Consider the following 20,706-nt stretch of genomic DNA (forward strand, 5'->3'; position numbering starts at 1 on the left):
CGCCGCCGCCGAGCCCCTGTAAGTTTCTCGCGTCTCTGCCCGAGCCTTTCCCGGCCTGAAACTCCCCTGGCCGGGCGGGTAGCGGGCGAGCCCTTCTCCCCCGGGCTCTGCTGGTGCTGCCCCCGTACCTGCGTGTAGAATCATGGGTGGGAACGGCGTGGCCGAGCTGCTGAGTCTATATAAGGAATGACATGGACGTCTTAGACCTCGGTCTTGGGGCTGCTTGGGGGGACGTGGGTTCTGTTAGAAATGGGTTTGAGAAGGGGAGATGGACACAGCGTGCCTGTGACAGCGTCTCTATCTCCTAGAAAATGAGGGGATGTGCTGGAGTGGAAACGCTTGTCTTAGCCCCCCGTGGACTGTGAAATGCGAGGCTTTGTAACCTTTCCTGCAATTTGAGGTGGTGTGTGTGGGGGGCTTCCTGTCTGGAGACGAGAGGAAGCTCTCAGCTGCTCCTTCCAGCCGTGGGGCGGGCTCTACATAGACCAGAACTTGGATTGCGGTTCCTGGCCGTTGATTTAATTAACCATTGAAACCTGTAAATAAACAGCCTCGGTGGAAAGAACGCGCGAAGTTGCGGTTGAAAGTTGCGTTATTGTGCTGCTGCCGCCGCCGCCGCGGGCCTGGGGCGGCCGGGGGCGGGGGGCGCGCTGCCCAGGCTCGGCCCGGTTCGCTTCCCGGGGCAGGCAGCGCCCCTGGCGTGGGGGCCGCCGGGGCCGCCCGAGCCGCCGCCGGGGGCTGCGTGAAAGGTAAGTTCGGAAAGCGCGGCGCCGTCTCCCCTGATTACGGTGTTGGGCGTCCGAGGAAGGGGCTTTTCTTGTTGCTGACGACATGTGTGTGACATGTGAGTCTGAGCCACCAGTGTCTGTGCAGCTGCTGTAAACATGTTTACCTGCACGGGAGAGAGAATGGAGCTTCTCCTCCACATCCCGTCCTAGGAATATTCTCCTCCCGAGGCATATCAACAGATGACCTAAGGGGAAAAGGCGTTCGGGGAAAGGTCTAGGAGATCCACAGGAAAAAGAGGCCGGCTCCGGATCGCCGCGGCAAATGGCAACTTGTGCAGGTAGACAAAAAGATGGGGTTGAGTTTTCTGCTGCCGGCGGCATGTCAGCCCCCTCCTGTCTGCCGCGTTCAGCCTCCAGGGACGCCTTTATTTACCGCGATGCCTGTCAGTGTTTTTCCTTTGTGTTTAATATTAGACAAACAGATTTGAGGCTGGTTAGCGCAAAACGATTTGTCTGCAGCATGCATCACACAGAAAACAAAAGGTGTATAAGATAGTACTATTACAGGTACCTTCCATTTTCATCACTTTGGGATCCTAGCGTTGCATCTTTTTTCTGTTGTTGTTCTGAAATGCATTTCGTTCATAGATAATTAGCATAGCTGTTTTCTAGGCTGTAAATAGCAATGTATTTTGCGAATTAAAAATGAGCTTGTCATGCCATTGCAGTGAAATCTCTGGATGGGCACTGGTTAATATTTCTTAGCAACGCAGTCGTGTTTAAGTTGCAGATATTTTCTGATGAGAACTGCCAGTAAAAATGTTAACCCTCAAAGGTGTATGTATGGTTAAGAAATAAGCATTGATTACAGTGGGGGGGTGTTCATAGAGGTACTTAATTTTATTTGGGTGGAAATAATTTTTTGTTCATTCTAGATTAAAGCATAGCAGATTGTGCTGCTTATGTAAAACATTTTAATTTCCTTCTGGAATATCTATCTTCAGAGTAGGGGATGTAAAATAGGGGTATCAAGTACTGTTAACTTGACAGCTAGTCAGCCATCTGAGTAGTGTTTGCCCAGGGAACAAACCCTATGCAGTGAACTTTATGTTAATGTTGTTAGTCATCTTTGATGGAGATAAATTAGAGCTGCTTAAATTGATTGCAAAATGACCCCGGTCACTTTGTGTATTATATATATTTTAAGAGTTAAATTTTCTCATTTCCCACTTCTTACAACCTTTTCTTTTGGATAAGTCTACTCCAGTAACTTAAGCCTGTCATTCTGGTATATTAAGGAAATGGAAAGGTACATGCATATGTTAGAGGCACTTTCCTTGCTGTCTTTGGAATCCACCAGTAGAGGATGCTAACAAAAGAGATATATTGTACTACTCTACCATGAGTCTTTTTACCTCTTACCATGTTTAGAACCTTTAGTATTCTCATTTTTGTCAAATTATTTCACATTGTTCTAGTTTTAAGTAACAGATGTAACATAATTGAAATTTTGATAGAAATATTTTCAAATCTAATAATCTTTACCTTAAAATTGCAGTTGGACCAAATTGTATTACTAAAAGGCCTATGTTCTTAGTTTTTCTTTATTTTATATATTGGTGGGGGGGGGTGTTGTGTATATGTGTGCATGTGTGTTGGGAGTAGGGCTTGAGGACTTACTGACTGCCATTTTTTTATAGTGGCTATATTTTAATAACAATTGGAGCAGAGCAAACATGAAATCTCATATGAAAATTCTAATAATATAATGGTAACAGAGTGGCAATCATATCTCCACTGGGATTTTTTTTCCTTATGGGGAATTATTCTAATCCTTGAAGTAAGGAATAACATAGCTCTTTAAAATTATTACTGTGTCTCTCTTAAAAAAGTAAATGGAAATTATATAGCAGTTAACCTTAAGGAGTTACCAGTAGACTCCAGCCCTTAATAATTTAAGGATACTGCTTTCATACCTTCTTTTGATGATCCTTTCCTAAAGCCCCTCCCCCATCCTTCTTATTAGGGATCATGTTTTGTACTGTTCTGAATCCAATACAGTCTTACATAAAAATTGAAATTACAGTTTATAAAATGCATATTTTGTTTAATGAAGTAACTGCAGAGGCAGTGTGGTGTGGGGACAGACCATTCTTAAACTCAGAAAGTCCTGGGTTCAAGTTTTAACACCAACATGCTGTATTATGATGGTCAAGTCAGTTACCCTCTTAGTGCTCAAGCTAACTTTAAAACCATGTTTCCTGTCCTTGTACATTTATGTGCACAGGAAGGGGATTTTCTTTCCAGCTGTCCACTATACTAATGAAATCTCAGGTTTGGACCACTAAAAGTAACTAGCTTTCCTTTTACTTTACATCTTCAATCAATTGTATAAATATACTACTAAATTGCTTTTTTAAAAGCTTTTAATTTAGTTCTAATGTCAGAAATATTTAATTGCCTAATTATTGTAACATTGTGTGAGTATACCAACACTTTTAATAAAAAGTGAGTTACACCTTTTTATCTTAAGATAAACATAAAACTTAATACCATGAAAATATGATTTTTTGTTTTTACATAATTTTTCTTAGTGTGCCATCATATAAATAGTGTAGCCTTTTATAATTAGGTCTTTATCACCTCAGAGGCATTACTTAAACTTGGCATTCTCATAATTATCAAGAGCCTAGCAGGAATTGTGGTGGTGCTGATCTCACATTTTTCTGAGCTGATGGAACTTATTATTTTTTAAATGACATATTAATTGTAACATGGAGTAAAATTTCAAATAATGCTTATTTTTAAAGTGAGACCCACCTCTCACTGATGCATGTTATTTAATTTAGCTTTGATCGATCATACTTTTTCTTCCCCTTTTTATCAAGTGTTGCTAAATATGTTTCCACTCTAAATGTGCCAAAGGATCCTAATTAGCAATGCGTGATTTTTAATAATGGCAACATTGCTTATTATTGTGGTTAAGCTTCTTTTATTGGTTTTTTTTTTAACCTTTCCTGTGTTAATCATTTCCAAACATGTGAGGAGAGCCAGATGTAAACACAGATGCTCTATCATGTGGGATTACATTGGTGAGTCCTCAGCTACTTTGTGTGCTGATTGTAATGGGGGAGGTAGAAAGCAGCTCTGCAGGTGTTAAGTGCAGATATGCACCTAGTACACCAAAATGCAGAAGGAAAGTTCTCTGAAACAGGTTAAGGGACTTGGTGAACCTATCTACAAACAGGGGCTTTACCCATTTTACATCACTTTGGTCTGTGAAGGTGTGACTTAATATTAAAACATTTATGTTCTTTATGCATAAAATAGAAATAGAAAATAAAAGTGGAAGTATAATAATTGCTAGGAATTTGAACTTAAACCTGTCATGTATCTGAAATTATGGAACAAATAGCTGAAAATGCATTTATTAAACAATTACTATGCAAAACACAGAGTTAAACACTGGAGATATGTAGATAGCAAAGCAAGACAGTCCATGCTGTCAAGGAGCACACATTCTAATGGGAGAGATAATAGATTTTAGAAATTTCGGTTTCAAGTCAGATAGAAAGGCCCCATGGTCCTCAGGGATGTAACATCAAAGCAGATGGCAGTGCATTTGCTTTCATGTAATTTCCACTGATAAAGCTGTGTCATTTTTTGACTTATAACCATTTGGCAATACCCAGGCCTTGAGAGGTAAGAAATCTTGTTCTGGTCTTCAGTGGCTGTGGTTGCTGAGGAGTCAGGGGCTGTAGCACCTGCAAAGGCAGTAACTAATTCTCTTCTCTACTGAGGTCACTCCCCTGGATGGTGACTGCTGGGACTGGACTGAAAACAGGGCAGGTGCTTTGTGGGAGGCTGCTATTTCCAGGTTACTGAGGCTCTCTGTTTCTTTTGAAGGGTTCAGTTTTCAAAAGAAAATATCTGAAAGTCTAAGTATATAACCCTAAAACCTTGATCCAGGATTTCATGAACGTTTAGGAGTATGAGCCTGGGTTTTGCTGATTTGTGGGACCAGAGATTTAGGATCGGAAGACGTCTCAGAGGATAGCCAGTCCAACATTCCATTTTACAAATGAGGAAATTGAGACCCAAGGAGGTGTCATGCAAGTCGTCAGATTAGGATTTGAACACAAGCCTTGGGGCTTAACATTGAAACATGGATTCAGTGATTTAGACTTTTTATGATGTTACTCTACCAAACTTGATAGATTTTTATCTGTATAACATTATTATTTGTACCAGGATATAGTATTTGTGATTGTTCATTTGAGATATTAGTTACCGTTTTATTTCTTATGTAGTCATTTTTGTTAAATAATTCACAATCGCAAGATGTTTGACATTTAGCTGCTTCCTCTTTAGAACTGCTCCCAGTGTAGATGTTAATTATTCCAATTGTTTTTAATGATGTCTTGGTATAGCTTATTCAAAAGCATTGCTTTCTTAGGGGAAGAAATCTAATTTTTGGAAGACCTCAATTTCTGAACCTCAAAATAACTTAGGTATTAATTCCCTCCCCCTTTCTGTAAACTTTAAAAAAAAAGTCTTTTGTAATTGATTAGTTTATTGGCCTTTCCCAGACCCTGGAAATGTAAAGAACTTTAGACTACTCTTATGTTCTTGTTATTTTGATTATGCTAGTCTTTTCTCCCTATTTTATTAAAATTTTTCTTGGACTCCATTGTCTCTACTGAAGCTATTCTATGCTTTCTGTATTTAAAATTGATTATTTTTAATTTATCCTCACCTTTTTATTCATGTTGCCTCTGTTTAGCTCCATATACTGATTCTAGGGATCAATTTGATAATTTCATCCCTTTGTATTTAAAATTCTAAGTATGATATAATAAAATGCCCTTTCTGGCCTCTCTTTCCTTATTTGTGTATAGAGTCGGAGTAAAGTTCTAATTCTGAAATAAAATGATAGCTGTGTATTTAAAATCTATATGTATGTCCACAGCATGCTGAAAATTTCTAATTTTCTGATTCTCTTTTTTTCACAAGAAACATCCTTAATATGTAATTTATCCTATCAAAGTGTAGACTGCCCCCTCCAGAGTTGTCTTCCTAGAATAACACTTATGCTATATCTTGATTTTGGATAATTTAGGATAACATTTAAGCTAATTATTCTATTTTAAATTCTGTTTACTGAAAAATAGTTTCAGAGTTGTAAGGAACTTCATTGGCAGTGGCAGACTGTATGGCCTGAGGCCAAATCTAGCTCATGGTGGGTTTTTGTATAGTCTGTGAGCTAGGAAATGTTTTTTGCATTTTTAAATAAAGTTGTATTTATTGCACTTTATGTTATTTAAAGTTGTAGTGATTTACAGAAGATTTTCCTTAGCTCCCCTTTAATGTCACAAGGGAGGCGTTTGTTTTTAATTCTGAAATGACAGTTATGTAAAGGTAAGAGTGCATGATTAAGATATCCCCCAAAAAGTACTGGTACAGTTGTTAAGGTTTAGCCTCATGTATTTCATGGATCAAGGATCATAAATTTAGAGTTGGAAAGTCATGGAGTCCAGACCTACTTATTTGACAAATAAGGAAACTGAGGCTGAGAAAGGTTCAGTGACTTGCCCAAGGTAGTAAGTGTCTGTGATAGGATTTGAACCCAGATCTTTCACACTCCCAAGTCCAACAGCCTCTCCCATATGCCTTGCTGTCTCTCGTTGCTGGACGAATTTAATCCTGTGAGTGATTTAGTAGAGAGTCACCTTTGATATAATTTAAAATATATATGCACAGCCTCAAAACACTTTAAAATACTGAAATGGATCTGTGATCTCATCACTGGGGATGTTCTCAACAGTGATGCAGATCACATCCTGTCCAGGCTTGCTCATCCTTTGCAGCTCTGGACCACAGCCTCCTCTAAGTTTTCCATAAGAAGTCTACTCAACTGATTGGGCCCTTCTTACCTTTCTCTTGGCATTCTGAGGACAGCTGGAGAATATCAGTTATCCCTCACCTCCCTTTTGCCATGTGACAGGCTTATCTTTTTTTTTTTTTTAAATCACACATGCCTTTCTTTGATGATATCTTTTACTCTGGTTCTTCATATATTTACTGTGTACCCATCCGGTGTAGATGGGTAAGACATACTTTTTTGAATGATTGTCATTTTTGGTCCAGATAGCTCTGTAATGGCAAGCATCCACAAATAAGAGCATTTGTAGGACATAAATAATCATATAATAGGGGTTCTAAGCCTAGGGTTCATGAACTTGGATGGCAAAAAAAATTCTTTATTTTCACTCACCTCTAACTGAAATTTAGCATTCACTTCAGTTATCTAAAAACATTAGTCTGATGAGTCCCTAGGTTTCATTAGAAATCAAGTGATCCATGACCCACAAAAGGTTAAGGACTCCTGAGTACTGGGGAACCCGTTTCAGCTTGGACTCCAGGCCTACATATTTCTGCTTTATGCCCTGTCTGATATTAATAAGAAGTTCATAAAACTAAGTTCTCTGCTGTTACATCTTTCTATGAATTTAGCATAATTTTGATATATCCATGGGAGACTTCTTATTGGAAGAAGAGGCTTTAAGGAAGTAGTTTGCTCTGTTACATGGAAAAAGACTTTTTTAAAAAAATAGTCAACAATAAATAGTGTGAAATTATGTTCTCTGCATCTTTTGATGACTTGTGTACAAAGAGGTGGTTTTCCATGAAAGAATACTTACAGAAGCCTGCATTTTCCCTCATTACGATGCCATTGACAGACAGGATGTCCCAAAAGTCTTAATGCAGCTTTAATCTATTAAAGTTTAAAGCTATTAATAATGGCTTACAGTTGCACCAAGACTATTAGGACAGCCTGTATGTGTAACTTATTTTATAAAAATTTTTTGTAGATGGAAAATCAGGCCTAGAGAGCACTAGTTGCTGATGATTTCTTAGTTGATTTTGGAGGGGCTAAGAATGCTGTCCAAGATTTTTCTCATACCTTTATCTTTCACTTCCAGTTAGTTTGTGAATCAGTTGCTTCAGAACTGTTTCTTCTAATACAAAGTTCTTCCTTGATATTCATTTCATCTGGTCCGCCCTTTTGTCCTGACTTTTTTCTTTTTGGTATAACTTCTGTTTCATCTATGGGTAAAACCATGGCTGAAGTATTAGAGTCCCCGGTGTGGTGGGTTCACAGTCATGGATGGTGAAAATTATTTGTCATAAAAATCTTTGCAGTTCTTTTATATCCATTTGTTGACCTTTTAGTTTCATCTTTGAGTTCCCTTTGCTTAGTTCTATCTCTTAGCAGGCTTTCTTCAAACTGGTTTTTACCCATTATTGCTTCTCTGTCTTTTAGGCAGTGATACTATTCATAATCTTCTACCATCCTTCTCTGTAAATTTCAAATATACACATACATACACACATCTGTATCTATCTATCTGTCTTCATTCTAAATTTAGGGTTGCCCTTGGCTGCCATATCTATTGACTTGAGGATTCAAGGACTTGCAAGGCACTTAATAGGCTCCTTCAGCCTCCCCACAAATGCACTTGATTTAGATCTGTCACATATGAAGTTATTGTTATTGGTGTCTGTCTTTTCTGATGTCTGTATCACATTGTTGGTATCACTAACTTGTTTATGACACAAAGAAGTTGTGTTAATTGTATGCCTTATCTTTTTCTCATTTTATTCTTCTACTTTGCACACTTGTCTTTGCTCAGACAAGTCCATGGTCTGATTTTACATAGAGAATTATTTCTGAAATGATTCCCACATTAGTAACAAATCATTTCTTGACTGTTAAAATGACTTAATTTAATTTTTTGTGATGTCATTTTGATACTCATCATGTTCAATACCTTTTGATGCTTTTCTCAAAAATTATTTTTGTCGTTCAGTCATGTCTGACTCTTTGTGCCCCCATTTGGGATTTTCTTGGCAAAGATACTGGAGTGGTTTGCTGTTTCCCTCTCTAGCTCATTTTACAGATGAGGAAGCTGAGGCAAATAGGATTAAGTGACTTGCCCAGGGTCACAAAACTAATAAGTTTTGATTTGATTTGATTTGAACTTAGGAAGATGAGTCTTCCTGACTCCAAGTCTGGTACTCTATCCACCAATCCCCCTACCTGCTTTTCTCAAAAATAATAGCTAATATTTAATAGCATTTATATAGGGCTTTAAAGTTTGTAAAACTCCTGGCCTCACAACCCTTCTAAGAGAGATGATATTATTATCCACATTTTACGAATGAGGAAACTGAGGCTGAGAAATTAAATGATTTGCCCAGGATCCCACAATGTCTGAGCAGGATTCAAACTCTGGCCTTCCTGACTCCAAATCCAGCTCTGTGCCTCTTAGGTACCTCAGGATTTGTGACATCAGCATGAGCCTTCTGTGTAGTCTTCATGTTCATAATCACTCATTGCTTCTTCCCAATCACTATTTTTCAGTTTATTTTTTGTTTCTGAATTGATGCTATCACAAATCCATTTGAGTATTTGTTTTTTGCTGTCCTCATCCTCATATTGATTGGCCCCTCCCAAAGCCTCCATTTAAGGAGGGCATCCAGGCTAATCAGCCATGTCTTCATTTCTTTTCTTTTTTAAAAATTTTTAGTCATTTTGAATTTAAATGCAAAAAGACCAAAAAAAGAACATTTCTATTTACACAGCACAACACATTTCTCTTCATTTCTCATCAGGCTGCATTTTGGACTTCTCTACCATGCTCCAGAAACTTAATTCCTTCTGGAATTCATGCCTTGGACCTCTGCTCCTGGAAGGTCCCTCTGTTTGACTGGACCCAGCACCACCCTGAAAATCTACCTCCTTTAACCCTTTAATGATTTTTTTGGAAAAATTTGCATCATTCCAAAAAAATACTGTTTTTAAATGACACATGTTAAATTTAATAATTTATTGTAAATTTGTGGGGTTTTTCCTGCATTGAAATTTTGATGAGCCATATGTAGCTATATGTGCAATAGTATAATATTGTAAATAAGTCATTACCCACACATATTCCTGCCAATGCATGCTGGACTTCCTGACAATGCCCGGCAGGCTTGCCAGCCGACACTTGCTGTTAAGACCCATTGGCTGACTTGACCACTAATGGGTTATAACTTACATTTTGTGTGTTTATTTGGAAAACAATGTAATCACTATGACTTTAACTCTATTTCACAATAGATGAAACATGTACAATCATTTTTCAGAATTTTCTTCTCTTCTTTCCTTATGCTTCCACCCCCCTTTATTTTTATTCAACACCCCCCCAATTGCATCCGAGGCTACCCCCCCTTTTTCCAGCTCCTCCCAGGGGGCAGTATGGCCCTCTTTGGGAACTAATATTAAATTTAGATGTTCTCTTCTCCCATTAGAATATCAATTCCCTGAAGGCAAGGGCTGTCTTTTTTCTTTTTTTTTTTTTGGCTTAAATTTGTATTCCTAGCACTTAGCATAATAACATAAGTGTAATCATAAAGTAATCACTTAATAAATGCTTGTTGACTGACCAACTGATATTTGTTACCTTTGCATTGAATTTGCTAACTATCAGTTCATTTGGAGGCCTTACTGAGTTCCTTACAGAATTTACCTCTTCATCCTGTGGAAGGATGTTAGTACCTAAGGTATAATTATTTTCATGGTGGTCTTTTTGAAAGAACTTATCATAAGCACAACAATACTTACTAACCGAATAATGTCCAGTGACACATTTATTCAAGGCTTTGATCTCATTAAACCAGTACCTTTTTATTGGCCTGTACAAGAAAAAACACGTGGACTTTCTTTCCATTTAGCTGCAACTACCTTCCATCTTCTGATTTTACTTATGGTCAGAATGTTAATGTTGATATGATTCAGTTCTTCCAGTACCAGGTCCACTTATTTGGATAAGGATCTCTCATGTAAAGCAGTAACAACCAAGTTAAAGGTTGTTATAGTTATAGGTGTTCTGCATATTGTATGATCTTAGTGCCTTCTGTCTTGTCTGCCATTGTTAGTTTAAAATAAGTAGGCTGTGTTGAACTGAGCACTTTTGTATTTTTCTTTATTTCTTGGATTGCGGTGACCAAATAATTCAATGTGGGGTGACCAGCTTCCTTGTTACAAACCTTTCTATCCTTAGCTTGATTGGTATTCAGAAAACATACTATATCTGTTCTTGAGACTGTACTTGAAGCCCCTCTGGCCTTGTAGAAAGGTTAGAGTTTGTAATCCTTTGGAAAACTTTTTAGAAACCAGGATCATTAGTACACTATGATGAGGTGTGAGGATAGGACTTTGTGGAGAAGCCTTTTTGAAACATTGGAAAAAAAGAAAATTTACTGGAAAGGAAAACCAACAGGACTGCTTATCTACCTGACTGACCCTCTTTGACAAATTTACATCAAATACACTAAATTTAACTACTTTTAAAGTTCATCTAATAGTTTATTTAATAACCTAAAAATTCTGTGAGATAGCCGAGAACCAAGAAGTAAGCAAAAATAGTTTCCAAGCAAGTATGATACTTGAAAACATTTGTAATTACATCAGTGTGGCTAATCCTTCCACTGATGTAGGTCACAACCCCTCCATGCCTTAGTAGATTTGCTGTAGCTAAAATAATTTAATCACCTATTGTCACCTGGTGACAAATCTTTCCAAATTTAGTTGAACTTGTCATGACAAATACAGAATTGATTGCTTGGCTTGTATTTAAGGATTTGACAAGTTAATATGATCCATCAGACTTTTACATTCAGTAATATATCCAATATAACCCATTGCCCTGGCTACAGCATAAGAAAGGTGCCAGAATAGCATGTTAATGAAGGTCAAGAGAATAGAAATTGATAGGAGAAAGTTGACTTGTGTTGGAAAGAGCACTGGGTTTGGAATTCCAGTTCTGCCGATTATGTTAGGTGGCCTTGAACAGGTCAGTTAGCTTTTCTGTTCCTCAGTCCCTTCTGTAAAAGAGGGATCATGATACTTGAACTCCTTACCTTACAAAGTTAAAGATCAAGTGAGGTGATGTACAAAATGTGTTTCTTAATGAAGTACAATATATGTTTGAGTTGAGGGTTCTTGTTTTGCAAAGTCCATGAAAAACGACAGTGCTCTCACATACAAGGCCCTTAGGCCTTGTAAGAGCCTTCTTTTTTATATGCAGTTTTTATACTTTATGAATTCATCTCTCAACTCTTGGTAATTAGGTGTCATATGTGAGGCAGACTGCTAAAAGCAGGCACACGGTGACGCCCCCAAACCACAGCTAACACAGCTAAAGGGGGACCTCTAGAGGCATGAAGTTTGACTAGTTGACCTCTAAAATCTCATTGAAATTTCATGGAAAAACTTGGGAAACAATAGATAGAAGAATTTTAAAATTGAAGCGTTCTAGGGCTCTTTAATGTTAAGAGAAATACCTCTATGATCTTTAGTAGTTCTTGAGGTCATTTCTGTATTATAGCTCTGTTAAACACAGGTTAAAGGTTAAATTATATTCAGTATCTTCTATTAAGGAAAAATAGTTTATAACATTTTAAAAAGTTTAAAGATTTTTAAAGGTTTATTACCTAAAAAGATAAGCTTCAATTATCTAGACAATTCATTCATTTGGGACCCTATTCCCAATTGATGTTGGAAAACTTTTTTGATAATTATTACATGTCTGTATTAGGGAACTGCTAAAGATAATATATCTGGATTTGACAATCTTTCATGATCTCCTGGTGGATAAGATTAATAAAAATGGATTGTGTGTTAATATTATTAGGTGTATTTTTGTAGGAGGGAGAATTTGCATACAAAGAGGATGTGTTGTAGAGAAGATTTCTCCATTGGGTGAAAGGTCATATAATTATCATAGAACCAAAATTGGAAGGAACCTTAGATATCCCCTTGTATATATTATTTTTTCAATTTCCCTGGGCCCCAGGTAACTCTCAAAGAAGGTGCTCTTGATGTTTCCTCTTTAGGAATTTTACTCTAACAGTGAAACCACAGGTACAGCCCTTGGTTCTACCCTGGAGTCCCAGGCTTCCTGACAAAAATCTACATAACCCATAATGTAGTTGGGCTTTCTAGCCCATATTCCTTCTGAGTCTGAAAGTATGGGAAGGAAAGTAAGGGTGGGAAGCTTATCGAGGCTAATTTCCTAATAAGACTGCAGCATGGGGAAGAGCAGGGGTTCTGAAACCATAGCAGTGTAGGGCTTGAACCACAAGGCATGGAGTGTGAGGAGCAGCTGCCCTTTAAGTGTTGTTCACAATTTGGCATCTTGGATAGACCTGAGAAGTATTGATAAGAAAATGATGGACAAGATTAACAGGTTGTTGAAGAAAATATCCAGACTATAAATGCGTATTGTTTTGTTTTCATGTAACATGACCTGCAGGTTTTTATGTTACATGGTCATGAAAGGAGTCATTCTGATCAGTCAGAGAGTCTGCTTATACTATTACTGATTTTTAGGGAAGTAGAATATAACTCTTTATGCTGAAGTATATTGAATATAATTTAACAGGTAGCTGCTGAGTTAGAAGGCATTTTGTTTTTGTGGAGCCTCAGGACAGTTCCTATGAACATCACATACTTCTGTACTCTCTTGTGGGGCAGAGATAGAGGTCCAAACCTGTGATCTCTTCAGTGTGGGCAACCACTGGAGTGGGGGCACTTCCAGCTGCGGATTCACTCCCACAGTGGCAGTGGATAAACTTGGAGCCTTGGGCACAGAGCCAGCAGAAGGCAGAGATTGCACTGGGTCTTGCAGTCCAGACCCCGAGGCCAGCTCTGTACCTGCCAGCCCATGCTGCCTTTCTTTGCAATGTCCTATAGATGCCTGAAAAGATGAGCTAGTTCATCAGCTTCTGCAATGTGCTTATTTAGATAGAATAAGAATATTATTAACAGTAACTGGACTTGACACATGCTTCATGATAATCTTCACACACATTTTCACATATGTTTTTGGCAGTGAAAGGGTGCTAGATTTAGAGTCAGAGGACTTTAGATCGCTTGCCAGCTCTTAGATTTAATATCTTTGTGACCTTGATCAAGTCACTTGACACCTGGGCCTCAATTTCTTTCTTTGTAAAAAAAATAAAAGCATTGGATTAGTTGACCTTTAAGGTCAGAAAATCAAACTAAATCTTATATTTGGAGGTTGAAAGCCATAGGATGGGGAAGATTGTGATAGGGGCAAGGTAGAGAGACATCCAACTACCAGTAGTGAAGAACAGTAAGTGATGTTTCTTCTTTCTTACTCCTTCTCCCTTATTTATATGACATAATCAGTTATAATGTGATTATGGGTCATTAAAATCATTATAAATTCTTTGAATTTCACAAGTCAATATTATTACATGATTTAGGGTTTGAAATGGAATGATTCCTTTATACTTCAGCATCCTCACATCTGTTTCCTTAACACACAAAATGAAAAGGAAGCTTTGAGAACATGAGAACTGTGCAACACTAGAACAGCTTGATGCCTGTGGAACTTTGACACCTCATTGGACTTGTGATCTCAAATGTGGCTCCTTCCTCCCATGATTCAGCTTGCCACCAATGCATGCTTTCTCTTCTAATTAGTACTCTTGTTTGTGGCCCTGGGGATACTCACTGTGCTAGGGCCTTCCTCTAATTCACTTGACATTGTGGGGATACCAGTGCAGCATGGAGGCTCTTCGTTGATTATCTCTATTGCCATAGGATCAGCCACACCCTTATGAAAGTCTTTTTTAAAACATAAGGCAGTAGCATTTGAATTGATTCTTGAAGGATGGGTGGGATTTCAGCAGGAGGAGGTGGTAAGAGCAAAGACAAAGGTTGGCTGAAATTTAGAATTCCAGTTTGTCTAGAATTTAAGGTCATGAGAGAGAATAGAAGGGGACAGGGCCATCCAGATTCTGGAGGCTCTTGAATGCCTTAAGATTTTAAATTTTGGAATAAGGAGTCAATGGTCAGTCATTGAACATTGGTTTTCTGTGTTCTGTTTTTTTCTGTTCATCAGCATACAAATGATATAATCAAAAGCTAGTCCAGTAGCTGTGTGTAGGATAAATTGTAAGGGAAGAGGAGTAGAATGGTAGGCATGGAGAAAATGATGGAAGCAGGGAAGCCAGGTATGAGACTACTGCAGTAGGAGAGGACAGGTCCAGAGCTCCTCAATTAATAACACTTGCCATGCAGGAGAGGCGATGGAGTTGAAGTAGATTGTGGAGGTAGAATCTCAACAAAGGCATTTGCTTCTGATTGAATAAGAGTATAGAAAGACCATAACTCCAAAATGTTAAGCCGGGGATCCTGAGGGCATCATTAACATCGTGGGAAGACAGGAAATGCAGTGGGAATGAAATTCATAAGAGGTTCCACAAAGTTATAAACTCTTTAGAGGCTTTTTTTAGTGTTCTCAGTACTTATTTACTTTTTTTCTTAAAGTCTATGATTTGACATCAACTGATTTACATAGGCTGCTTTAAATTAGATGTTGCTTTAAGCATTAGATAACCACACTTGTTCCAGGTCTTCAAAATTAAGCGTTTCAGCGCTATTGTGGCATGTACTGTTTCAGTACTATCTAAATTAAGTGAGTCCAATAAAGTAGCCTAGATGTTTTAATATACACTAAAATAAGTAGCACATGTCTAGTATTTTAGGGTTTTCAGACTGCTTTACTTAACATATATCCCGTTTGAATTATTATAAGCTCTACCTGCAAAACTTTTAAATTTAAAATAAAGCAAAAACCCATTAGTTTGAAATTTTGCTTACTTAGAATTTCTATAATTCAAGCATAATGTAAACAATTATTATTGAATAAAAATTTGAATAATATTGAAAGTCTTCTTAGAATTTGAGGTAAATCAAGTTCTAAAACCAGCAGCTTTTTCAAATCCCAAACTAAAGAAATTAGCCTTCTTTATCATGCCACCAAAAGACCTTGCCATTGTTTAATGGTTCTATCCCAAAAGAATATGGTTCTACTATTGGATATACAGAATTCCCATCTGCTTTGCTATTGTACCCTAAGAACAAACAGGACCTTTCTGTCTGAGTTGGAACTGAAACCTATTAAATATGTTGTCACCTCTGTTAGAATTTAAGTGCTTGAGACCAGGGACTCTTTTCTGTTTGTATTTCCAGGGTTTAACACAAAACCTTGCCCATAGTAAGCACTTAATAAAATTTTTTCCCCATTCATTCATGTCTGTGTCTAATTACGCAATCCTAATATATTCAGGGAAAGCCCAATAATTTAATTCTGTTATATTCAGTAAATTTTATATTTGATCAATCTCATGCAAAGTTTATCTTATTAATTTTAATTTTTATAACATTATTGTGCTTATGTGTTTAAACCTTAATTTATTATGTGTATTGCACTACAAAATAATAAATTTCTTTGATAGTGTTTTATAGTACTCTCTTTATGATAGTTATTTTGTTCTTTGGAGACTGGTTCCATGACTCACAGCCATACAACGACGCTGGTAGATTATTAGTATTAAAAAGGTGGGCCTTTGTTTCTGGCAGAAATTTGGGATCATTAAAGGAACATTGCAGTTTCATGAAGGCAATCCCAGTCCCTCTTCCCCTCCTGTTTAATTCTGGTTCCACTTCATTGTCCATTCCTAGTACCTGTGTAAGATAAGCATTATATGTTGTCCAGCTTCATGTCATAATCTGGACAATGGTCATTTTTCATCCATTTGTTTTTTCTGTCTTCATGGTTAGGCCAAAGTCTTGATTGGTTATATATCATACAGAATGATAACAGAGAAGCATGTCACCATGAGCAGGCTGCAATACCAAAACTTTTAGGAATAAACTGGAATATAGATTGTAATCAAGGAAATATATGTTTTTAAAAGACAAATTGGTTATATAGCAAGAGTGGAGGATAACTGGTGGACTGCCTGTGTTCTCTCCATGGAGTTTTTTCCGATGTCGAAAGAAGACCAGTGTGTTGAATGGATGTCCACATTTATGGGAGGACACAAGAGTTGCACACATGAATGGGCAAGCATATAGCAATCTGCATGATTAAAGGCCACACCCATATTGATGAAATCACAGAGCTTTTTTTACTATTTTATACTACAGACTTTTCATTGAGATTTACTAACTTTTAAAAATCCCTGCCATTTTTCTGAATAGTTTTGATTTATTACCAACTCCAAAAAGGTTTTGATTTGGTTCATATTAGTGAGAAAATTCATCAGTAATCTTCCTGGAAGCATAAAAAGCAGATAAAGGATACATTTGGTTTTATTTTTAATTTTTTTGGGGGGATTACAGTGCAATAATAACCATTGTCTGTTTCTTACTTCTGTGGTGTGGAAGCCAGCTTCTCTGTCTGGTATCTGAAAAAAAAAGTATATGCAGTGAAGTTTGGGGCACCAAAATAGGAACCGTGTTTTTCCACAACTACAATCTCTGAGGTTCTGCACAACCTATTCTGCTAGATTTAGATGTTTTGGCTCCTCTTTCTTGATGAACCTGGATATATTCGGTGCTGTATAAAATGGGACATTGGAGTACTTGCTACATACTAATTTCCTGTTTAGTTATCTTCTGTGAGAAAGGCGGCATCATCATGTATTCATTCAAGAGCCATTTATCATTGAGTAACAAACGCTAGTCTAGTGGTAGGTGATGGAGGAGGTGCAAAGGTAATTGAAGACATTCTGACTTCATAGTGTTTACAAGTACTATGAAGTGCATGGTACCAGTTATGGATTTTATTTAATTCACCAAATACACATGTAACAATCCTCAACCAAAATGACTGGGTTTTCCGGATAAGTACAAGAGAAAGGTGAGCGCAGAGTGAGCTGGCACAGGAGGGTCAGGCTGACGGGTCTGGAGCTGGGGTATCTGCGTGAGGGAAGGTGCTACGAACAGGCATTCAACAAGCCTTTTTAAGCACAAGCAGCGTGCCACACGCTGTGTCAGGCCGTGGGACTCTTAAGTACAGAGAATGAAATAATCCTACTTATGCAGAGCCCACTTTCTAAGGGGGAGACGAGTTTGTACATATGTATACACTTGCACATAACATACATACAAACTAATTGAGTAATCAGAATTTCCTCTTTTCCTGTCCCAGCTGTTAATTAATACTTTCTTTTCTTATTTCTGCCTCCATTCTATTGCTTTTCCATTGGAAGTGTGGGGCTTGCTTTAGAGCAGCTAGCACTCCTCAGTGTATCCCCCAAATGAATGGAAAGATGCAATTAGTAACCAGGTTTTTTTGGTTCTTCTTTTCCCAAACGGATGCTTAGAACTCAAACCAAAAACTCGGATGTAACACTAGTAAATCACACAGGAAACAAGAATGTTATTTCTCTCTTTTTGCTGGTATATAGATGATATGAGCCCGCAGAGATTACAACTTGCTCATGGTTACACAAGCAAGTTAGAAGCAAAGGGTATGGGTCTGCTGATTCCCAGTAAAATAATCTTTCCAGCATACCATCTCACAAGCACATTGTCCCTCTCTTTTGTATGTATTACCTTTTTATTTTAGTTTTTGAGATGGTTGGAAGTCTAGCTGCCACACCTGAGCCTGATTCCGTTACTAATCAGCAGGGGAGCTTTGACCTGTTCAGTTTTTAACTTCTGTTGGTTCACAGCTCCTTAGGCAGCCTAGTGGCCCCCAGACTTACAAGGTACCCTTGATAGGCTTTAGCCTCCTCACCCCCACCCCTTATAGCTCAGAATTCATGAAATCATGTCATCTACCAGACTCAGCCTCCTGAGTGGCAGGGATTATAGGTGGGCCTCACTATCTCTGGCAGTTTGGGCCTTTAACATTTTTATTCTAAGTATTGAGTTGATATTGACCTATAATTATTCCAATAATTTATGCTATGGTTCTACATCATGGAATAGAATAGGAAATAATGTGGAAAATCATCTAGTTATAATAAATAAAAACTCTATCTCAGGGACTTGACAGCAGTATTTCTTCAGTACTAGAGGGAATCCTCTAGTGTTTGCCTTTCATCAGACAATAAGTATGGTTAGAACCATACTGTAATAAAGCTTGTCCATGTTTGAAGAAGGCATAATGTCAGATAAAGCAACTGCTTGGGTTTATCATTTATTATTTATTAACAGGTGCTATAGCACTTGAAAAATTTGGATATGGTTGGCACGGATAACTTTGTAAAAGTGCCATTTTAAAGAATCCAGTCCTAAAATATAGTACTTGCTTAAAATAAAGACTTGTGACTCTTTGGGGGGGAGGGACGAGGCAGTCGGGGTTAAGTGACTTGCCCACAGGGAATATCATGTGTCTAAGGTCGGATTTGAACTCAGGTCCTCCTGACCCCAGGGCCGGTGCTCTGTGGCTATTGAAATAGAATAAAATTGAAACCATCTCTAATAGTAGTAATTCAATAGTTATAGTTCTCCAACTAGATATAGCATGAGTTTAACGTGATTCTTCAGAGGATCTCAATTTTTCCCCCATAGGATTTGTAATAGGTACATGAACCCGAGCTATTACAATGAGTCATATTTTTAAATAGGAATGAGAGTCCCAAAAGTTGTGAATGTAGCTGTGCTAGGACCAAAATGCCAATGTAATTCACCTACTCCTTGTTTCAGACTGAAAATATTATGAGAAAATGATGAGTCTAGTTATGTAATTCTTTTGGAAAAATAGAGCTACAAATTTTAATAAGAATGAGGTGTTGGAATTAAATAAGTTTTAAATCACAGATGTGGAGCTTAGATTAATGGTCATTAGGATATTCTTTATTGTGTCCTCATATGCCAGGCCTTGGAGGAGGAGGTAAGATTCTGTGATTTCTTAAGAGTTGTAAGGGATCTCTCAGATTCACCTAGTTCAACCACCTCCTGCACATAGGAGTTCCCTCTACAACATACACAGTAATCCAGCCTTTATTTGAATGCTTTCTATAACATGGAACTCAGTATCTTACCAGGCAGCTCATTCTCATTGGAACAGTTCTAATAGTTCCCACTAAAATTGAGCTGAAATCCTCCACGGTTATTATGTTTTCTGAAGCTATATGGATTAAATATTTCTCTTCACTTGAACATACCTATGACATCTCCCCTTCCATCATCCCCCCTTAAAATAATTTCTTCTCTAGGCTGAACATCCCCAGTCCTTTCAGCTTTTCTTCATATGGCACATTTTCAAGACTTCACCATCCTCATTGCCCTCTAGTTTGCTAACATGGCACCTGAAATTGAGCATTATACTGTACTCTGTGCTAATCAGAGCACATGTAGGGGGCAAGGATTATCTCCCTTGTGATGAACATTATACTTTTTTTATTAATATGCTTTAAGATTGCGTTAACTATGTTGTTTTATTATTTGAGACTTCACTTCTGGCTTATAAAACAATCCTGAAGAGCCTTTAAAAGATAGGAATGCTTCAGAGAATTCCCAGTCTGGCTCTGGAGAGGAAGATACTGGGTCATAACAAAGTGTATGTTTGTGTGTGTGTGTGTGTGTGTGTGTGTGTGTGTGTGTACACATATACATACCTATATATGTATGATTCAGAAGTAGCATGAATAACAAATTGGTGGAAAAAGTGGTGTTACATGTAGGAGGATTAGAACGATGTATTGTAGGAATGTCACCAGGGAGTAGGGATTTTGAAAATGAAAGTGGAAAGGAAGGATCCCATGTGAACGGCATTTGAAAGGAAAAAACAATATTGATGCTTGGCTAGACATGAGGAACAAAGAATATTGACATCTTCAGAGCATCTTCTTTGGGGTAACATCTCTTTGTAAAGCCTTATGTCACAGTTACATAGCAATTGTGCTGTGATCACTAGTCCTGGCTATTGCTGCTCTCTTTCTACTGTTCTGAGCTCCATGCAATGAAGAACTTTTCAAATAATTGGCTTGATATGGATTTGTTGTTCATCGTATGAAGTGCATTGATGCTACAGACTTTAGCGCTTGAGGGAAAATGTATTCTTTAACTTACCGCTGCACTAAATTTGCCTTCACATTT

At 37.8% G+C, this 20,706-nt stretch overlaps 1 protein-coding gene across 4 annotated transcripts in view; it reads left to right on the top strand.

Moving 5' to 3' along the window:
* Nucleotides 1-20,706, top strand: part of ZEB1 (zinc finger E-box binding homeobox 1) — a 197,987-nt gene that overhangs the window by 1,337 nt on the left and 175,944 nt on the right. The gene's annotated exons all lie outside the window — the stretch shown is intronic.

Source organism: Phascolarctos cinereus, unplaced genomic scaffold (genome assembly GCF_003287225.1).
Source record: "Phascolarctos cinereus isolate Bilbo 61053 unplaced genomic scaffold, phaCin_HiC Scaffold_1;HRSCAF=81, whole genome shotgun sequence".
In the NCBI taxonomy this organism is placed as follows: Eukaryota; Metazoa; Chordata; class Mammalia; order Diprotodontia; family Phascolarctidae; genus Phascolarctos; species Phascolarctos cinereus.